This window comes from Camelus bactrianus, chromosome 19, assembly GCF_048773025.1.
Source record: "Camelus bactrianus isolate YW-2024 breed Bactrian camel chromosome 19, ASM4877302v1, whole genome shotgun sequence".
NCBI lineage: Eukaryota > Metazoa > Chordata > Mammalia > Artiodactyla > Camelidae > Camelus > Camelus bactrianus.
In genome coordinates, this window is record NC_133557.1 from 7,003,974 (window position 1) to 7,024,595 (window position 20,622).

General features: G+C 42.3%; 1 long non-coding RNA gene across 2 annotated transcripts in view; it reads left to right on the plus strand.

Annotated features, from left to right (window-relative positions):
* Positions 1-20,622, plus strand: part of LOC123613603 (uncharacterized) — a 49,441-nt gene that overhangs the window by 8,295 nt on the left and 20,524 nt on the right. Inside the window, exons 2-3 of one of the 2 annotated variants that reach the window (XR_012500548.1) lie at positions 10,240-10,324; positions 12,436-12,546. This is a non-coding gene — a long non-coding RNA (uncharacterized LOC123613603). The remainder of the gene's footprint in view (positions 1-10,239; positions 10,325-12,435; positions 12,547-20,622) is intronic. The other variant, XR_012500549.1, reaches the window with a different exon arrangement.

Below are 20,622 nucleotides of genomic sequence, written 5' to 3' on the forward strand. Positions count from 1 at the left end.
TGGCTAGACTCCAAGGTCTGGGGTTCTGGTTTAGTGAAAGAGCCCTGGCCACATTTCTGACAGCATCTCTCCCTGCGTCCCCCTGGGCTGCAGTCCTGCTGGGCCACCCGCCCCTTCTTTACTTGCCAGGCTGACGTTGTGCTCAAGCAGTTTCCTCAGCCCCAGATTCCGTCACCCCGCTCTTTTCTGTGGGATTCTAGCTCAGATGGATTCTCCTCCGTGAAATCTTTCCATATCTTCCCACCAAATTCAACCACCTTCCTCCAGCTCCAGCAGCAACTGGCTTGTACCATCCAGCCCCATTTTGGTCTGCTCTGTCATCTGTTGGTATTTAGCTAGGTTATAACTTGCTTGGGAGGAGAACCTCAGGGCCTTGGGCAGGCTCCCAGGAAAATCAGATAAACAATGTCTTGAGTGTGGTTACCTCTCCCATCCACTCATTTTGTTCTTATTCCTATTTCCCCCTTGGCTCCAACAGAATTTTTCCTTTTCTCTTTCTGTCTAGACATGTGTGAAGTAGCCCAGCTACCCAAAAGAATGTTTAGTGTCACCCAGAAACTTTGCCACACTTGGGTCCTTCACTTTCTTCCTAATCACAGATTTTCTGGAACTAACTGTCTGATTTTTGTCAGCATTTCTTGTCTCCCACCCCAGGCTTGGCTTCTGACTTATTCTGTTGTTCTGGACTTCCTGTGTTTCCACTGGCAGTTCCTGTGCTATTGGTAGCCTTTCTCATCACTGGTTAAAATGAATCTTAACACCCAATTCCAGTGTGTGTGTGTGTGGTGGTTTCTCTGCTACCAAGCAAGTCTCCAACATCACTGGATGTACTACAGTTCAACTCAGTTCTGACACTGCCTACCCAGAGATAGCAGCAGATCCCACAGGTTAAGGATTCAGTCTCACAGGTCTGCTCCCCTCCCCCACTTGGAGGCCAGTTATAGTTCCTGGTTTTCATCTGTGCCTCTGACTGATCTGCTGTTGGCTGGAGGTGCCAATGACCCCTCCTTGCATGTGATTAACTTGATAGAGTGGCTCACAGAACTCACAGACACACATTTAGCTCACTATATCAGTGTTTTATTATAAAAGGACATAATTCAGGAATAGCCAGATGAAAGAGATGCATAGGGCAAAGGATGGGGAAAGGGTGAGGAGCTTCCATGCCCTCTCTGAGTACATCACTCTCCATAAATCTCCACGCGTTCACTAACCTGGAAGATCCAAAGCCATCCTTTGGGGGTTTTATGGAGGATTCATGACATAGAGTTGGTCAGTTAAATCACTGGCCATCGGTGATTGATTGGACCTCTAGTCCCTCTCCCCTCCCCAGAAATCACGGGGTGGGATTGAAAGCTCCACACCTCAATTCACAGTTGCTTCCCTTGCCAACCAGCCCCCATCCTTAGGTGCTTTCCAGAAGTCATTACATTAACAAAAATCCAGTTGTTATGGAAAGGGGCTTGTCATTCATAACAAGACACCCACTTTACCTGCATGGCGCTGAAGTGATTTCAGGAACTAAGGGAAGAGACCAAATATTGTGACCAAGGATGCTACCAATTGATCTTATTGCTCCAGAGATTCCGAGCCTTTGGGAGCTGTGAGTCAGGAACAGTGGGTGAAGACCAAACACATGTGAGAAATATATCATGGTCATCTGAGTCATTCTTATGAATCACTATCACATTGGTGAACAGTGAGCTGCCACCTACTCGGTGTACACAGCTACCTTCCTTTTACATAGATTCTGCAATTATCAAAGCAATTCAAACTGATACAACTGGATGAGGGGTGGGCTACACAGGAAGGGGCTTTTCCTTTCACATTTTTTTTGGGGGGGAGACATGTATGTATGTATGTGTGTATGTATGTATGTGTGTATTTTAATGGAAATACTGGGGATTGAACCCAGGACCTTGTGCAAGCTAAGCACGCACTACTACCACTGAGCTATACCCTCCACCCTCCTTTCACATTTTATTAAACCCATGTTAATAAAAATACTAATACATGAGGTGGATAAAAGCTCTACAATGTGCTTCAGCACCTGGTAGGAATAAAAGTGCTCATTATCCTCTCTTTGCTTTAGAATCTCTCCAACAGTCTTACTTTCTCCTTCCAGTTTAATTATATAATTTTGTTGAATTCCAAGAAACTGGGGGCTGGGATTTTTTTTTCTTTTTACTAGGATGGCATATTTATGAATAAATGTGTGCAGGATCGACATCTCTATGTGCTATGGACTGAATGTTTATGTCCCCCCAAAATGTACACCTTGAACCCTAATCCCCAATGTGATGGTATCTAGAGGTGGGGCCTTTGGGGTGATTAGGTCATGAGGGTGGAGACCTCATGAATGGGTTTAGTGCTCTTTGTGACAACAGACATGAGAGATTATTGTTCTCTGAGCCAAGAAGGCAGCTGTCTGCAAACCAGGAAGAGAGTCCTCACCAGGATCTGGATTGGCCAGTACCTTGATCTGGCTCTTCTCAGCCTCCAGAACTGTGAGAAATAAATTTCTGTTGTTTAAGCCATCCAGTCTGTGGTACGTTGCCATGGCAACCTGAGCTGACTAAGACATTATGTAAAAATACATTGTTCCCATCTCCAGGAAAATAATATGAACCTGCTTACTCAGGGGGTTTTGTGTACCTTTCAACAGAGTCAAAGCTGTTGCTGTTCGTGCCCCATCCTACATCCCCTTGGCGCACCTGAGTAACGGGCATCCAGAACCCTGACTCCTTCCCACCTCAAGACCTGCATCTCTCTTTTCTGCCGAAAGCCTTTCTCTGCCATCATCTCAGCTTGCCCTGTCCCTGACAGGAGCACCCTCAGTGTGGGGAGTCAGGGCTCTTGGGGCAGTTCTCATCAATGGGAGATGTGAGTTGGTAGATCCATGCTCCGGTTTCCCCTTCTGGAAATGGGATGACCTGAGGTGTGTTCCTATATCTCATAGATGGTCCCTGTGGGCTGAAGTCCCACTTGCCCACAGTGATAATTGGCCCACTTTTCCTGGCCTTTCTCCCTTTCCTGACTCACATTTCCTACTTTCTCACTTTGCTTCTTGGTATCATCACCCAAGTAAACCACCTGAGTCTCAGTGTCGTCTTTTGGTGCACCCCAAACTAAGACACAGTTTTCTTTATAAAGGGCATGCACAGATCTGAGTTGCTGTTTTGAATGCCAGTATCGCTTCAACAGTGTAGTTACCTCTCACACTAGGAAGCTTGGCTGCTGACATCCTTGGACCGAGCAAGACTCATTTATATTTCTGAAGAAGATACAGTTAAAATTTGCACAATTTATTTACTTGTAAAAAAAAAAAAAAGCATTGTAACCCTTCCCAAACACTGCACAAACAGAACTGGAAGCATGATTAAAATATTGAACTGCTTTTCCCCCCATATTTTTGTTTTGTCTTTATTTCTGCCTCACAAACGTTTGCCATCTATAGAGGGAAGGAAGCAAGGCTATGACTATGAATAACTGATAGGAAAGCAAGCACTGTTAGGGAGTCATTTGGGCATTTTCCAGGAAATACTCAAGTAGTAATTAAAGGGGAAGAGTAACTGTAGCACATAGTCATCGAAATACATGCTGCCTTGGAGGTCCATGATGCCGTATGCCTGTGGTAGCGAGATGCACGGAGCCGTGGTAATTAGGAGGGTGTGGCTCCCCCAAATTGTGGCCTAGGTGCAGGAGGGAAGGACTTATTTCTGGACTGTAAGTGCTTGTGACAGTGGGAGGGTATAGATCAAGTGGTAGAGCGCATACTTAGCATGCATGAGGTCCTGGGTTCAATCCCCAGTATCTCCTCTAAGAATAAATAAATAAATAAACTGAATTACCTCCCCCCACCAAAAAAAAAAAAAAAAAAAAGAATGACATAAGTGCTTGTGGAAGGTTTGTCCATAATATGTTTCCATCATCCTCAAAGCATGCTTTGCAGTTGCAAAATATCCCCTTGCTAAATGTTTTTAAGGAAGAGAAGTGGGTGATACTCAGATCAATGTCACCCTGACTGGCCAGCCCTAGGGTGAGGGGCTCCAGGGTGGTGAGGCAGGTGGCAGAGCCTGGCCCCTGAAGAGACCCTTTGGGTCTTAGGAGCGCTCCTGGTGCTGGTTGCTCTAAGTCACTTTCTCAGGTGGAAAGTACCTGAGAATCAGAATGTGGCTGGTGAACCCACGACAAGAGTGAAAGGATTTGGATGTCTTTCTGCTTTTCTGAGGCTATTCTGGGAACTGAATAGAGCAGAACTCTGGGAACTGGGGCAGAGCAGGGAGTCTGGCATTTTCTCTGTTTGTCATCTGCTTCTTCAGCCACTCTCTTTGCCAAAAGATGCTCTTGTCTTGTTTTTAAAACACATTGTACCTGACGTCACTTTTCTCATCTGAGGGCAACACTGTCTTCTCAGGTTCGGCCCAGGAAGCCGGCGTTCCCACCCCATACTTGCTCCTTTTGGGGTAAGGGGTCCTCCTGGCTGTGGGTTTAATTTGTGTGTGGCCGTTGTGCTCGGGGAGGGGCATATGTGGGAGGGGAGGGGTGGGGGTGGGGTGGCTCTCAGCTTCATCCGGAGCTGGGTCCAGCGCCAAATCACAGACGAGGCAGGGGCCTGACACCCTGGTGAGCCGGGCCTGCCCGGAGAACCCAGGGAGAAGATGGGTCTGAGGGCTGAGAAAGTTGACCAGCAAAAGGATGACCTCGTTACAGAGATAACTTACCTCTTGTGTTTGTCTGTCCTGGTCCAGCCCCTGTGGACAAACTCCTAAGTCCTGTGAGAGTGCTGTGCGTGGTAAAAATGGAAAGAATTTTTACTTCACCAACCTTCCAAGTTGCTGGGATTCTAGTGAAACAGAAGAGGAAGAAATGCTCTCACTTCTGCTTGGGACATTGTGTGGCTGTGGGGTTGGAGGGCCTTCGGACATCCTGAAGTTTCCAGAACCTCAGCAGTGGTGACTGCTGTGGCCCACAAAGGAAGCCTGGCTCCCATGGTCCCTTAGCCTGAGAAAGGATGCTTGAATACACCTCCTGTGTTCTTGAACTACTTAGGTTGGCAAAAGTTGTTTCTCAGGGAAGTAGGTCATATGTCAGCAAGTGAGGAACCCAAGTATTTTCCAAATCTATCTTCAGCGCTCTAATTTTTCATTCACATTCAAGACTTTCAGGTCTTGTCTAAGTGGGAACAACAAAAATAAAGAAGTATTTATAAAGGAAGAGTATTTCCTCTTTTGTTTTCTTCCCCATCTCCACTAATAAAAACAAAATTTGCTTATGCTGTATTCACCCTGAAGTTATTTCCAATTTCATTATTAATGGGCGTGATCTTGGTTAAGTTCCTAAAAGTTTGCATGTAATTCAAGATTATTTTTGGAAATCAAAGTGTGAAAATACGTCAAAACGGTATTAACTGTTCAGTCATTTTGGTAAAGAAGATCACTCCTTAATAATATTTTGTAGGTCCGCATTCTCAGATGTTGGGTTTGCAAGGTACATCTTTGCGTACCCTTCACATCACTGCTAACAGTGGTGCCCTCTGGTAGACTCCTGCCTGAACCCAGGCCTCTCCAGGGCTCCAGCACTCCCTCTGCGCCTTCCCCTCAGCTGAACTTTCCCTTTTTGCTTTGTGTGTTGCCATCCGGGGTCAACTTCCAGGCCTGCTGCTCTGAACACATGTTCTTTTTCTTAAAGCCCATGGTGTGATTTAGTGTTGCTGTCTCACCCATTAGAATTCTGACTCTGTACCAGTGGACCCTCTCCCAACTCATGTTCTCTAGCTTGTTTTCAAAAATCTTGTGTTCTAGTCCAATGGTATTTCCTTGGGAGGCACATAAAGATTTTAATTGTTTTAATCTTCTGATGTTACATCTTTGAATATGACTTTATGCCAAGACTGAACTGAGAACAGAGTTAGCTTTATGCCAGCTGTAATTGCTTGACTAGGGCAACAAGAAAAAATACCAGGAAATTTTTAAACAAGTGACATCTGAAAAAAAAAAAAAGTTAATGGCACATAGTGGAGGCAAAATTTGAATGGAAAAATTGAAAATATGAATGTAAAAATGGTTGGAAGTCATGGTGAAGTTCATACTCAGTTGTATTCGATCTCTTATTTTTCTGTTGGATAAAATAAACGAGGCAAACCAGGACTGCAAATGTTAGCATTTAAAGCAATCTGAAAAATTTAGTCTGAAAACGCTGGTTTATACCTGTATATGTTTTGCTTCTGAGTTTGCTGCCAGGGAGAATCACCTTGAGACTGAAAAGGAGGGGTAGGAGGGACCTGGAGGCTCAAGGGTTAGGAAAGCTTCAGAAACTCTTGTTTGCATTAAATGCAGTCAGGTCTCCAAATCTATTTAAATCATATCTTGGGGAAGTTAAAACTTGTGCATGATAGTGAAGTATCTATCATCCTTGTGGCTCAAACCCAAACCCAAACCTTCACCTTCTTGGCAGTAGTCTGTCTGAGATGACAAGGAGACCCAACTGTGCCAGTAATAGAAGATGGTCTTAACATTCCAGATGTTGAGAATTTGAGTTATTCCCACAGTCTTAAGGCCTTTGGAGGTGGAAGTGGAAGCGGAGATGCTGGAATACTACAAGTCAACAGGTGAGTTTATTCTTTGGCCAGTACCTCCCGATGATACAAAGTGTGGGTTAAAGCCTTAGAGAACAAGGAAAAGAAATCCATTCAGCCTGGCTCTAGTTGGTTTATAATGAAACAATATAATATGAACAATATCACGGAAAAAACTGTTTGTTATAATGAGACAATAGATGACAACACCCACACAGGACGCAGCCAGACCTCATGCAGCAACATTTAAAACAGTTTATTCCCTCCCTCCTCCTTTTTTGTGATCATAAAATTTTAAATGATTTTTAATAATTAAAAAATCTTTTTCTTGCAAAAGCAAAAATGTTCTTGATAAGCTAATATAGAAAATATAATTTTCTGTAAAAAATAGTAAAAGGATAAAGAAAATAAAAATATCAATAATTCTACCCCCTTTCAAATTACTTTTATGTGTACCTAAAATTTTTACTTACCCATATGCAGTCATGATTTTTGCACTAGTAACCTCCCCACCTTCCCATGCCACGTAACAATATATGATGCAACACCATTCTTTTATATAAATATATATATTTATTTATTGAAGTATAGTCAGTTTACAATGTTGTCTCAATTTCTGGTGTACAGCACAATAGTTCAGGCATATGGAAACATACATATATTCATTTTCATATTCTCTTTCACTATAAGTTATTACAAGATATTGAATATACTTTCCTGTGCTATACAGTATAAACTTGTTGTTTATCTATTTTTTATATATTAGTTAGTATCTGCAAATCTCGAACTTCCAATTACCCCTTCCCACCCTCTTCCCCTCCGCCGGTAACCATAAGTTTGTTTTCTATGTCTGTGAGTCTGTTTCTGTTTTGTAAATAAGTTCATTTGTCTTTCTTTCTTTCTTTCTTTCTTTCTTTCTTTCTTTCTTTCTTTCTTTCTTTCTTTCTTTCTTTCTTTCTTTCTTTTTTAGATTCCACATATAAGTGATATCATATGATATTTTTCTTTCTCTTTCTGGCTTACTTCACTTAGAATGACATTCTCCAGGTCCATCTACATTGCTGAAAATGGCATTATTTTATTATTTTTTATGGCTGAGTAGTATTCCATTGTATAAATAGACCACAACTTCTTTATCCAGTCATCTGTTGATGGACATTTAGGTTGTTTCCTGGAACACCGTTCTTGCATAGCATTCTACTACATAGCTGAGAAGAACATCGGTTCAGCTAAGTAAGTTGCCAGGGGAGAACACGTACAAAGGATGGGCATTTCTTTTTAGTTAAGTACCCTGCATTTGTACTCTCTTCCTCTCATGGTTACTGTTTTTGATGTCCCATTTTACATTTGTTTGTATGTCTCTTAACTGCTTATTGTGGAAACTGATATTTTACTACTAATGTCTTTTACCCTTCCTACTAGATTGTGTGAGAATAATTTCCTACCTTTACTGTATATTTGCCTTTACCAGTGAGATTTCCCATTTTGTAATTTTCTTGTTTCTAGTTGTGGTCTTTTCTGCCTAGAGAAGTTCCTTTAGCATCTGTTGTAAAACTGGTTTGGTGGTGCAGAATTTTTTTAGCTTCTATGTCTCTATAAAGCTCTTTATTTTTCCATCAAATTTTAATGAGAGCCTTGCTGGGTAGAGTATTCTTGTTTGTACATTTTTTCCTTTCATTACTTTAAATATATTGTGCCACTCTCTTCTGGCCTGCAAAGTTTCTGCTGAAAAATCAGGTGATAGTCTTACGGGAGTTCCTTTGTATGTTATTTGTTACTTTTCCCTTGTTGGTTTCAATATTTTTCTTTATCTTTAATTTTTGTCATTTTGTTTGCAATATGTCTTGATGCGTTCCTCTTCAGTTTAATCCTGTATGGGACTCTCTGTGCTTCCTGGACTTGGGTGACTCTCTCCTTTCCTAGGTAATGGAAGTTTTCAGATATTATTGATTCAAATATTTTCTCAGGCCCTTTTTCTCTCTCTCTCCTCCTACTGGGACCCCTATAATGTGAATATTAGTGTGAATATTGATGAATATTAGTGAATATTGAAGCTGTCCCAGAGGTCTCTTAAACTGTCTTCGTTTCTTTTCATTCTGTTTTCTTTTTCGGTTCTGCAGTAGTGATTTCCACTACTCTGTCTTCCAGGTCACTGATCCATTCTTCTGTGTCATTTAGTCTACTATCAATTCCTTCTAGTGTATTTTTCATTTTAGTTACTGTATTCTTCATCTCCCATTCTTTATATTTTCTAACTCTTTGTTGAAAACTTCTAACTTCTTGCTCTGTGCATCCATTCTCCTCCCAAGTCCTTTGATCACCTTTATGATCATGACTCTGAACTCTTTCTTGGATGGATTGCTTGTCTCCACTTCACTTAGTTCTTCTTCTTCAGTTTTATCCTGTTCCTTCATCTGAAACATATTCCTCTCCGGCCTCATTTTATCCAAGTTGCTCTTTGTATTTTTATGTATGTGGTAGGTTAGTTACATGTCTCAACCTTGAAGAAATGGCCCCTTGTAGGAGATGTCCTGTGCGTCCCAGCACTGCACTCTCCTCTTGTCACCAAGTCTGTCTGCTCTCATGTTTCCCCCTAAGAGGACTGTGTAGGTCCTTCAGTTGTAGGCTGACTATGTGGGTGGTCTGGTGGGCTTGATTGGCCCCTAGTCTGGTTGGTTGCAAGGACCTGCTTTGTGCAGATGCTCATGACTACTGTTTAGCAGGGCCTGGTCATGAGGTGGCTGGTTGCAGGACTCTAGTGCTACAAAAAACGCAGATACTATGGTAACAAGGGTAACAGCATCAGTGACCTTAAAGTCTCCTATATCTTGCAACAACTAGTAAGAAAAATACAATGGAAAAAGCACCCACACAGAGGTTTATGCATTTTTTTTTAAGTCCTGAAAGGAAATACAACTAAATATTAACTGTGGTTACTCCCAGTTTGTAGAATATGGCGTGATTTTTTAAAAAAATATTTTGCATAGTCTTCATACTTTCCATGATGAACATACAGTATTTTAATGGCTAGGTAAAGTGTTACTTTCCAAAAGGAGTGACTAACAGGAGACAGTTGAAATTCGTAAATGAGATCATTGGTTTGGAACTCATACAGGTATGGAAAGTAGGCTGAAGAACTGAAAGAACCCTCCAGATTTTCAGGGTTTTCCAGCTCACAGCGAGCTCATGCCTGTTCCCAAATGGGATGGAACAGGGGAGGAGGCAGATGAGGTCACAAGTGAAGCCAATGTCCCAAATGGGACAACTCTGCCCACTCGTTCTGACAACATAGATGCTACTTTATGCTTCTGGACCAGCAAAACATCACATGGTGTGTTCAGGCCTCCCTCTTGGAGCCTGGCCTTAACTGTGGCCATTGGCAATGTTGAATTTTACTCAAGTCCTGTGTTCCTGGAAAACAGTATTAGTAAAGAAATCCTCCTGCCTTTTTGTGTTTGGGAAACAAAAGGTGCTTGCAGTAAGATTTAGACAGGACTCACGGTTGCCCCCCTTCTTCCCTGTTTACCTAAGGGCCGAAACAGAACCTTCAGTTTCCCATTCTTTGCCTTATAAACAATTGGCTGAACTGCTTGCTTCCACTGATCAATTGGAACAAAATGTTTGTTAACCAAATTTGGGTTAAGATTCTCTCCTTTCCCCAGGTCCCTGAGCTTTGGCCCACCCTCAGCCTGAGCCAGCACACAGCCCATCCTCAACAGCCCCTCCTGAGAACTGGCTGGCAAGATGGTAAAGTAATCTACAGTCTAGCTGTCCCCCTCTGTCTCTTGCCCCCTGTGGTTCTTTCTAGCTTGCTTACTCCTCCCTGTAAAAGATAACTCCTTTTTGCCTAAATCCTGAGACACATGCAGATCTTATGGTCAAAGGTAACCCCTACTGCAGTAGTTCCTTTCCCCTCCTTTACAATAACACTGTTGAATGAGATCTCTCCTTACGAAGTACAGATTTGTTTTTGACATGACCACTCCATATAAATACAAAAGAAAATAAAATGAAAGTTAAACATCCAAATTCCACTAGGGTGTAGGGATGGGAGTCCGTAGGAATATCCACCCACAGAAAGAAGCTTTAGAACTCAAACTTTAGTTGAAAATAAGGCACCAAATGGATGGAACCAATAGCAGCAACCACCCAAGGTGGAGAGATGTGGGACTGTGGTATGAAAAGTGCCACATTGCAAGCCAAAGAGAAAAGGGTGCCAGATCCAAAGGCCTGACTCCAAGTATTGCTGGGAAAGACTTGTAAGCATGCAAAATAAAAAGATACATTCTATATGCTTAAATCTGGAAAAAAAAATAATTTTTTCTTTATTGCATTTGAACGATACATGTAGAGAAAAGGTGTCCTAGGAGACAAGCTTTGTTGTTGCAAAATCTGTGTCTGATTTCCTTGGTTTGCCAGTTTTCTTGAAAGAACATTTTTTTGCCTGTGGTTTTAGTTCCAACCCCACATTTTCAAGCTCATGTTGCTCTGGGGAACAAACAAAAGACTCTGATTTTGTTTGACAGTTTATGCAGAGCAGAATGTTAGTTTTCTGAAAAAAACTAATGTTCCACCTGTAGGAGGAGTATTAAAAGGCAATTAACCATTAAGCAAAAACAGGCTGATAGTTATGCTTATTAAGGATAATTACAGCACTTAACCTTGAGGGCAAAAATTGGTCAAGTGGGTAATTGAATCTGGCAGACATCAAAATTATATTTAAATACTTCAGAAAGGAGACAAAGCACACAGAGACGGTTGCGGGATGAGCTCAAAAACTTATGAACACCTTTCCAAGGCTTGTAAATATTTCCTTTTATTTCTCATTTCTCTCGCTACTTTGAGTCAATTTCATCTGTAGATTGTGCCTTTTGGGGAAACTGAGGACTGTTTTCACTCAAGTATGTTATAGTCACTTCATCCACTGACTGAATTCTACAGCCACTCAGATTTAGAGAGTTTTTCCTATGAATTAGCAAAGTGGGGCAGAACTGAGTGACTGCAGGTCTCTGGATTATAGAGCTAAGTGATTCTGAAAAATTGATCAAGTAAAGGACTCAGTACTCATCTTAGTCCTGAATGAACTGCAGATAAGACTAATTCATTAGAGTCAGAATCTGCTGAATGCTCACTGTCAGACAGTTTGCCGGTCACTTCATGAACTCTCTTAAAATTAAATTCATATCAAACCCTTTGAAGTCAGTAACCACTACCCTCACGTGAAAGGAAGCTAAATCGAATATCAAAATATTTTAACTGCTGCCTAAGGTCATTCAGACAAATTCAGGAAAAGTGGATCCTGTTACTTTCCGCCGTATTGATTCCGTGTTTTCTGTGAATAGTTTCTGGAGACTTACTTGATGAAAGCTACAGCCTGATGGCGTTTTCTTCCCACCCACTTGGGCATATGCTGACATGAGGGACTCTGTAAGATATGCCATCCTCCCCCAGGGAGCACCTGTCCTGTGTGTCTGCAGAGAAAAGTGAGATGCGGGCTTAGCAACTGCCTCATTCACTTAAGTCTGGGTTTGGAGCCTAATTAGAAATTTCTCCTGGGTTTGGAGCCTAAGACCTTTGCAGGCATGATGATGTTTCCCGAGCTTGGGGTGTGTGATGTAGGCAGGTCAACTAAGCTTGGGTCGGCTACCCTTTGGGGTCTTGGCCTTGGCCTCCTTGGGTTTTACAAGCCTTGATAGACTTGGATGTGCACTCATGGCTTTGGCATTGCTGGCCTGCATCTTCTTTAGGTCCCTCTTATGCTTCTTGGCAAAATACATGTTCTTCAGGAACTTGGGGTCACCCCCTTAAGAGATTCATACCTTTGTGATCAGGGCTTCTTGATGCCATTTCTCTTCCAGTTTTGGGAATGACTGCGCATGGTGTGGTTTTTGGAGTTGGCCACGTCTGCACTGAAGCCCACGGATCTCACAGTTCCTGGGACTGGGAAGGGAAGAGCCATCTTGCTGATGGTATGTACTATGCCTTAAATATTTCCCAGAGAAATCTGAGCATGTAAATAAAGTGACAGGCTCTAAAGCACTGCCTGTGTCAAGGAGCAGCCTCACTAAAGTTCAGTGTACTTTTATTTACTTTGATAGAGAGTAACTAATCCAATTCTTGGCCCTAATTCCATTTTAATGTCATCTCAGGGCATTAGTATATACATTGTCATCAGAAACTGAAGCTTGTTCCTGCTGTGGCACTGAGTGAGGTTGGTGGCGAGACGTGAGCTAGAGACCGGGCCCATTGTGCCACGTGGCTTGCATCAGCGCCTGCACACGTGAACACACCACTCTAGAAACCCTAAGTAAGGGCTGCAGGCCGGCACCTCTCAAGCTTCGATATGCATCTCAGTCTTCCGGGAATTGGGTAAAAGCGTGTAGGGGATCAGAATATGCCACCCCAAAAGATGCCACTTTGGCATAAGGCTTATTCTGAGCTGAAGATAAGATGTCAAACAAGCTGGCTGCCCTTCCTCCTCTATTTGCCTGAGAGCAGGGTGTACATTTCCATGTGTTCGATGTCTCCCTCTCTCAGCAGGAAGGGCCAGCTCTAGACTCTTACCAGCCCAGAAACAGTACCAAGAGGGATCTGCATAACAAAATTTACTAAAACTGCCCATGTCTTCCATTATCCCCTGCCCCCCGATGGTTACCTTCCCACAATTTGTCACCCCTAGAAGCCTAACTCCCTTTTCCTTTATCTTGTCACTTCTGTACAAATTTATTGCTCCTTGTTAAGATGCTATTATAAGCCCCAAGTTATAACTACCCCCTTGAGTCATTAATTACTGAGTTTCTCCTGCAGCTTAGCATAATGCATATGTTAATAAAGTCTGTTTTTCTGTCCTAATTTGCTTTTGTCAGTTTAATTTCCAGAGCCTCAGTCATAGAGTCTAAGAGGGTGGAGAAAATAATTTTTTCCTCCCCTACAAATACAAATTCTGGTGCAGTAGGGTTGAGGTGGAGCCTGAGAGTATATTTACTCTAAACCCTGATCACAAAATAGACTCTAACAAGCTTTCAGGTGATGCTGATGCCACTGGTCCATGGACCATAATTTGAATAGTGAGGATACAGGAGGTGCCTGCAGGACTACACAGCCAGCCCTTCTGGATTTCTTAAATGTACCTTAATCTCAGCTGACTGACTCTACTAATCTGAGAGAAATGACAGACAGCAGGGCTAATCTGAGCGCCCACCTGGATTTCTGAAAGTCTGTTTTGGATTAGAAGGGACGGGTTTATTTGTGAGAATTACATAACTTTCCCATCTTGTCTACTTAAAACTGAGGACCAGATTTCTTCTTGGTTTCTCTGATTAGTTTTGCAGCAGCAGTATTTGCTTCCTCTCTTCCTTTGAGAAATCACATGCTTGACACTGAATCTTTTTCGGCAGAGCACTGTTAACCCGTTTCTCTGGAGGATCTTCCAGCTAAGAACAGCTTGGCAGTGGGGTGGGGACGACTGTGAGGATTAGCTCATTAATTATGCAGAGAGATGCAGGCTGTATATGATGACTGGCGAAGCACTGGATAAAAGAGTGACACAAGATATCTTTCAGTGACAAGCTTTGGGACTAGAGGCTCTGTTTCTAGAGGCAAGATTGACTCAGGAAGCCCAGAGCCCCAAGAAATGTCGGCCTGAGATAGGAGTGAGCGGTGGCTGCTCCACCTCCCCACCTCGTCTCAGACCCACTGGCCCCCACTTTGTCCTGAGAGGGCGTGGAATTTCCTCTGTTCTCCTCCTGCAGTCTCACCCTGTTAAAGCAGCTTTGCTATAGGAGGATTTGTAAATTAATCAGTTACAGCATCACCATGGCAACATATTTATGTCTCTCAAAGGCCATAAGCCCAGGGGGCCAGGATTTGAAATACAGCTTTACCCAGTGCCCTAGATAGCGACTGAGGAGGGATTGTGTTGTAGAAGACACAGGGCACACTGGTTGGCTCCAGGGCAAAGGAGGCTGTGGACCTAATGTCCCTTTCTCCTTCTTTAGGAGAGGCTGAAATTTCATTAAAGAATTGGGGACTAGCGTATGGTGGTTCTATTTTTAGGTTTTTGAGAAACCTCCGTATTGTCTTCCATGTGGGCGCACGAGTTTACATTCTCAACAACAGTGTACAAGGGTTCCCTTTTCTCCACATCCTTGCCAGCATTTATTATTTGTGTTCTTTTTGATGATGGCCATTCTGACAGGTGTGAGATGGTGTCTCATTATGATTTGGATTTGCATTTCCCTGGTATCGGTGATGTTGAGCAACTTTTCATGTTCCTGTTGGCCATCTGCATTTCCTCTTTTGGAAAAATGTCTGTTCAGGTCTTCTGCCCATATTTTAAATGGGTTGGTTGGCTGGTTTTTAATTGAAGTACAGTTGACTTTGAATGTTGTCTTAGACTCTGGTGTACAGCATGGATGGACTTGGAGGGCATTATGCTAAGTGAAATAAGTCAGACAGAGAAAGACAAATACTGTAAGGTACCACTTACATGTGGAATCTAAAAAAATACAACAAACTAGTGAATATAACAGAAAAGAAACAGACTCACAGATGTAGAGAAGGAACTAGTGGTTACCAGTGGGAAGAGGGAAAGGGGAGGGGAAAGATGGAGGTGGAGGATTAAGAGGTACAAACTATCAGGTATAAAATAAGCCACAAGGGTGTATTGTGCCACATAGGGAATACAGCCAAAATTTTATAATAACTGTAAATGGAGTAGAACCTTTAAAAATTTGTAAATCACTATGTTGTATACCTGTAACATATACTATTGTACATCAACTGTAGTTCAATTAAAAAATAAGATATTGTAAGATAAATACATAAATAAATTTTAAAATGGTAAAAAGGAAAAAAAAAAAAGAATTGGGGTCTAGCAGGTCCCTTCTGGCCCCACAGGACACATTATGACCTTCCAAGGGCAATAAAAGAGAAACCCAAAGGGACAGGAGAGCGTGCATTTGCATCTCTCTCTCTCTCTCTCTTTTTTTTTTTTTTTTAACATTTTTTATTGATTTATAATCATTTTACAGTGTTCTGTCAAATTCCAGTCATTTGCATCTCTTGAGAGCCCCTACTTTAAACCACTGGGCAAGAATCTCAGTATTAAGCTCTGCTTCTAGGAAACCCAAATGAAAACATCTATAATGTGGATGAAAATATACGTTGTCAAGGATAAGAAGGAAAAATGAAATGAGAAACCTTGTATGAACCAGTGCATGCCCTAAGCACTGAGGTGGATAAATCAACTCTCTGCATCTTCAGTCCCTCCCAAAAAATTATTGAATGAGTGAATGAGCAGGGAGAGGAGAGAAGGGGAGAAGAGGAGAACCCTGCTTCTTCCCCTACTTCTCCCTTGTGTTCTCTATTCATCCCAGCCTCCCTTTCCTGTTTTCCCACCATGACATTGTGTAAGATGAGGGAGATGTTTGAATGCTGGGAAGAAGCAGGTTTATGGGGAGAAATTTAGGGTATAGGAGGGTGAGGGGCTAATGGCTAGAGGAAAATCTGCAGTGATGAGAAGAGGTAGGAGACAGACGACAATCTCCATTATGCTGTGGGACACAACGTGGCAGCTGGTGACATGGTTTGGTAAAAAAAGATACCAGAGATGAAGGAAAGTTTAAGAACAAGGAAAAGTTTAATAGTCACACTGCTACAGACAAGAGCGGGCCACGTAGACCAGAGGGCCCTGTGTGAGTGCTGGGGTGGCCATGCAGGGTCTGTAATTGGGGGGAGGGGCTGTGCATACAAGGAGGAGGGGGCTGCATGATCAGTCCATGCACAGGCACCTGACTGGTTGTCAGATCTGTCATGGGCTATTCTGAATAATAAGATTTAGGCGGGACCAAGATGGCGGAGTAGAAGGACGCTGGTAGCTCACCCTCTCCCACAAATACACCAAAACTCACATCCATGGACCCACCCAGCCAACCAGAGCACCTGCTGAACTCCAACAGAACATTGCCCTCTTCAAAAGACAAAGATGCCATGAATCTGGTAGGAGCAAAGGGAAAAAGAAAGAAGAAAAAGCAAACCAGTGCGGGACTGTCCCACGGGGAGAGAGAGGCAAAGGAGGACTGGTGCTCATTCGCAAAACCTCCCCTTCTCCAACGGAGAGGTCAGCAGGACGGAGGGGGAGCCTCCGAGGCTCAGATCAGTACGGAGCAGCCCCTGACTGACAGAACTAAGTTAAATGGGCAAAAGGGGTCCTTGCGACACCCAGCCTGAGACGCAGGCCGGCAGCCTGGGGAAAGGACAGGCTGCCCGAGCTGGGCAGAGGACTGGGGCGGCTGCACTGAGGCAGCCCCTGGGGGGCTGCAGGGTACTGTGCACCATGGCTGGGAGGGGATACAGAGCAGAACAACCTTGGCCCCCCATAAATTACAAAAAAAAGAGCAAAGCAACACTGCTGGTGTGCCCTGAGGGGAGGGGCACCGTAGCCTTTGTCTCCTCAGACCCATGGGGCCATTACTAGAGCTTCTCATGAGAAGAGAGGTGGGCCACAGCCACAGCTGCCATCTCCTCCTGTGCTCAGCGCCGGGGCAGGGGCGAGGAAGAGATCTGAATCCACACCTGAGGCTCCACAACCTCCTGGGCAGGACTGAGATTTATTTACAACCCAAGGCAGATAAGATCTTTCTGCCCTGGTACCTCAGAGAACTCGCACTGCCAAGACAAGCAAGGAGCTGAGATTTGGCACGGAGCAGGGGTGGGGCTGTTCCTCAGTCTTCCCGGAGCCTGCCTATGGAGTGCCAACCCTAGGTGGAGCAGGCAGCTGCACAGAGCAGTGGAGTTACTGGTGCTGGGAGAGGGCGGGCGGCCACCTGCCTTCTTGGCAGGAACGCAGCACCTGACTGCGGTGGACGATCTGCCCGCCTACCTTGCCTGAGCGCAACATTTGACTGTGGCATTGGGAGGGGGAGTGACCCGCCTGCCCACTGCAAAGGAGAACAACACCTGACCACAGTGTTGGGAGGGGATGTGATCTGCTTGCCTACAGGCACTGGGAGCAGCACAGATGAGGGCGCCAACGGAGGGTGCCAGCGGAGGGCCTCTGGAAACAGCAAGCTGAGTTTGCAAAACAGGGTGAAGACAGAAAGACTTCTCGATAAAATCATTAAGAGAGCACAGTCTTCAGGAGAACACATCCTTTTTTTTTTTTTAAATCTTTTTTATATCTGTGCTATTTTCTATTACCTTTTTAATTTTTACTTTTTAAATAATTGTATATGTCTACAGTTTTAATCCCTTAAAATTTTTTCTTTTAAAATCTTTTTATTATTATTTTTTTTAAATCCACCTCATTTCATTTTTAATTTTCTTAGTTTTGATCTCCTATTACTGATTATACACAGGTTTCAAATATTGTTTTTTGATTTTTTCTCCTTTTTTAAAGGTTTTTTAAAATACATCTTAACTCAATTGCTATTCTGCTTCAACTTGCTCTTCGATTTTTGATTATACACTGTTTTCAAACCTTTTTTTCTCCATTATTTTAAAATTCTCTTTTGTTTTAAGTTTTATTCCTGCATAGGCTTTAGATAGATAAATAAATAAACTCTTTAAGGACTGCAATAGATAACTGATACTCATTAAGCCACAGTGCCAGAGAGATACGAGCAATATGAAGAAGCAGAGGAACCACTCTCAATTAAAAGAGCAAGAGAAATCTCCTGAAAGAACGATCAATGAAATAGACATTGATGGCCTACTAGATCAAGATTTCAAAAAAAGAGTGATCAAAGTACTGAAGGGACTAAAAGAGATAGTGTTTAGAGATATAAAATATGTCAAAAATGAAATTGAAGCTATAAAGAAGAGCCAAGTAGAATTGGTAAACTCATTTGCTGAGATGAGAGCTGATCTAAAGCAGGTGTACAATTGGTCTAGAAGACAGGACAACAGAAAGCACCCAATCAGAACAGCTGAGAGAGAAACAAATAAAAAACAATGAAAACAATATAAAAGACCTATGGGATAATATAAAGTGTGCCAATCTGTGCATAATAGGGGTTCCAGAAGGGGAAGAAAGAGCAAAGGGGATTGAAAAGGTATTTGAAGAAATCATGACTGAAAACTTCCCAAACCTAAAGGAATCAGATATCCAAGTACAGGAGGCTCAGAGGATCCCAAACAGGAAGAACCCAGACCCACACCAAGACATATCATAATCAAGTTGACCTGAGTCAAGGATAAAGAAATGATCCTAAAGGCAGAAAGAGAAAAACAAAGAGTGAGTTACAAGGGAAACTCCATAAGGCTCTCAGCTGATTTCTCTACACAAACACTACAGGCCAGAAGGGAGTGGCAAGATACATTCAAAGTCCTGATTGAGAAAAAGATGCAGCCTAGGATACTCTATCCAGCAATGCTATCCTTTAGAATAGAAGGAGAGACAAAGAATTTCACAGACAAGCAAAAACTAAAAGAGTTTAGCAACACTAAACCCATGCTAAAAGAAATATTGATAGGTCTACTCTAAATAGAAAAGAAGCAGGATGCTACAAAAACGAGAAACTCATAACCGGAAAGGTGATAACTATCGTGAATTACAAGTAGGATAAACACAAAATTGTGAAAGAAGACATCTAAATCATTAAGAGTGGGAGAGGGAAGCAAGGAAATATAGAGTATTTTTTTTTTCTTTTTAAAATTTGTTGTTCTCCGTAGGATGGGTTTGAGATTATATTGCTATCTGTTTAATACAAACAGTTACAGTAATGGGTTAATAGACGTAAAAAAAAGGGTAACCACAAGCCAAAATCTCTCAAATGAGTCACAAAAACTAAATAAAATCCAAGATAATACAAAGGAAAATTACCAAACCACAAAAGGAAGAAGAAAGGAACAAAGAGGAAATACCAAATCAACTACAAAAATAAGTTCAAAATGGCAATAAACACACATCTATCATTAATTACTGTAAATGTTAATGGACTAAATGCTCCAGTCAAAAGACATAGAGTGGCAGACTGGATAATAAAGCGAGAACCTTCAATATGCTGCATACAAGAAACCCACTTTAGGGAGAAGGAACCCTACTGCAAAATGACACCTGTACCCCGATGTTCATAGCAGCACTATTTACAGTGGCCAGGACATGGAAATAGCCTAAATGTCCATCAACAGATGACTGGATGGAGAAGATGTGGTATATTTGTATGATGGAATACTATTCAGCCATAAACACTGACAACATGATGCCATTTACAGCAACATGGATGTTCCTGGAGAATGTCATTCTAAGTGAAGTAAGCCAGAAAGAGAAAGAAAAATACCATATGAGATCACTCATATGTGGAATCTAAATAAATAAATTAATTAATAAATAACAGAAACAGACTCATAGACATAGAATACAAACTTGTGGTTGCCAAGGGGGCGGGGGGTGGGAAGGGACAGACTGGGATTTCAAAATGCATAATAGATAAACAAGATTATACTGTATAGCACAGGGAAATACATACAAGATCTTGTGGTAGCTCACAGCGAAAAAAATGTGACAATGAATATATATATGTTCATGTATAACTGAAAAATTGTGCTCAACACTGGAATTTGACACAACATTGGAAAGTGAGTATAACTCAATAAAAAATGTTAAAAATAAATAAAATTTTTTAAAAATTAAAAAAAAAATGAATGATACAGACAGGAAATTTAGGAGAGCTTTAGAGAAAAGGTAAAAATTAAGATGTGAAATGGAGTAGGCAGAAAAGACATCCTAGGGATGCAGAACTTAAAATAGCCTTCAAAGAACAGATAGGACCTGGTTAGTCTGAGAGAAAAGAATAGTATTTAAAAGCTCGGGACAAGGAATGACAGTTTGCAGCTGGACATCAGTGAGATCGCCATTTGCCCGCCTTGAGGATCCAAGAAGAGCGAATGAAGTCTGGGTGGGAGGCATTGCCTCCAGGCACTTTGCTTCAAAAAGGCCTGAAGGAAGAAGGGGAGATTTGTTCAAAACAACTGGCCCCCGAATTATGGTGACTGAGAATAGCACAAACATCACAAAACTAGACAAAATGAAAATAATGTCACCA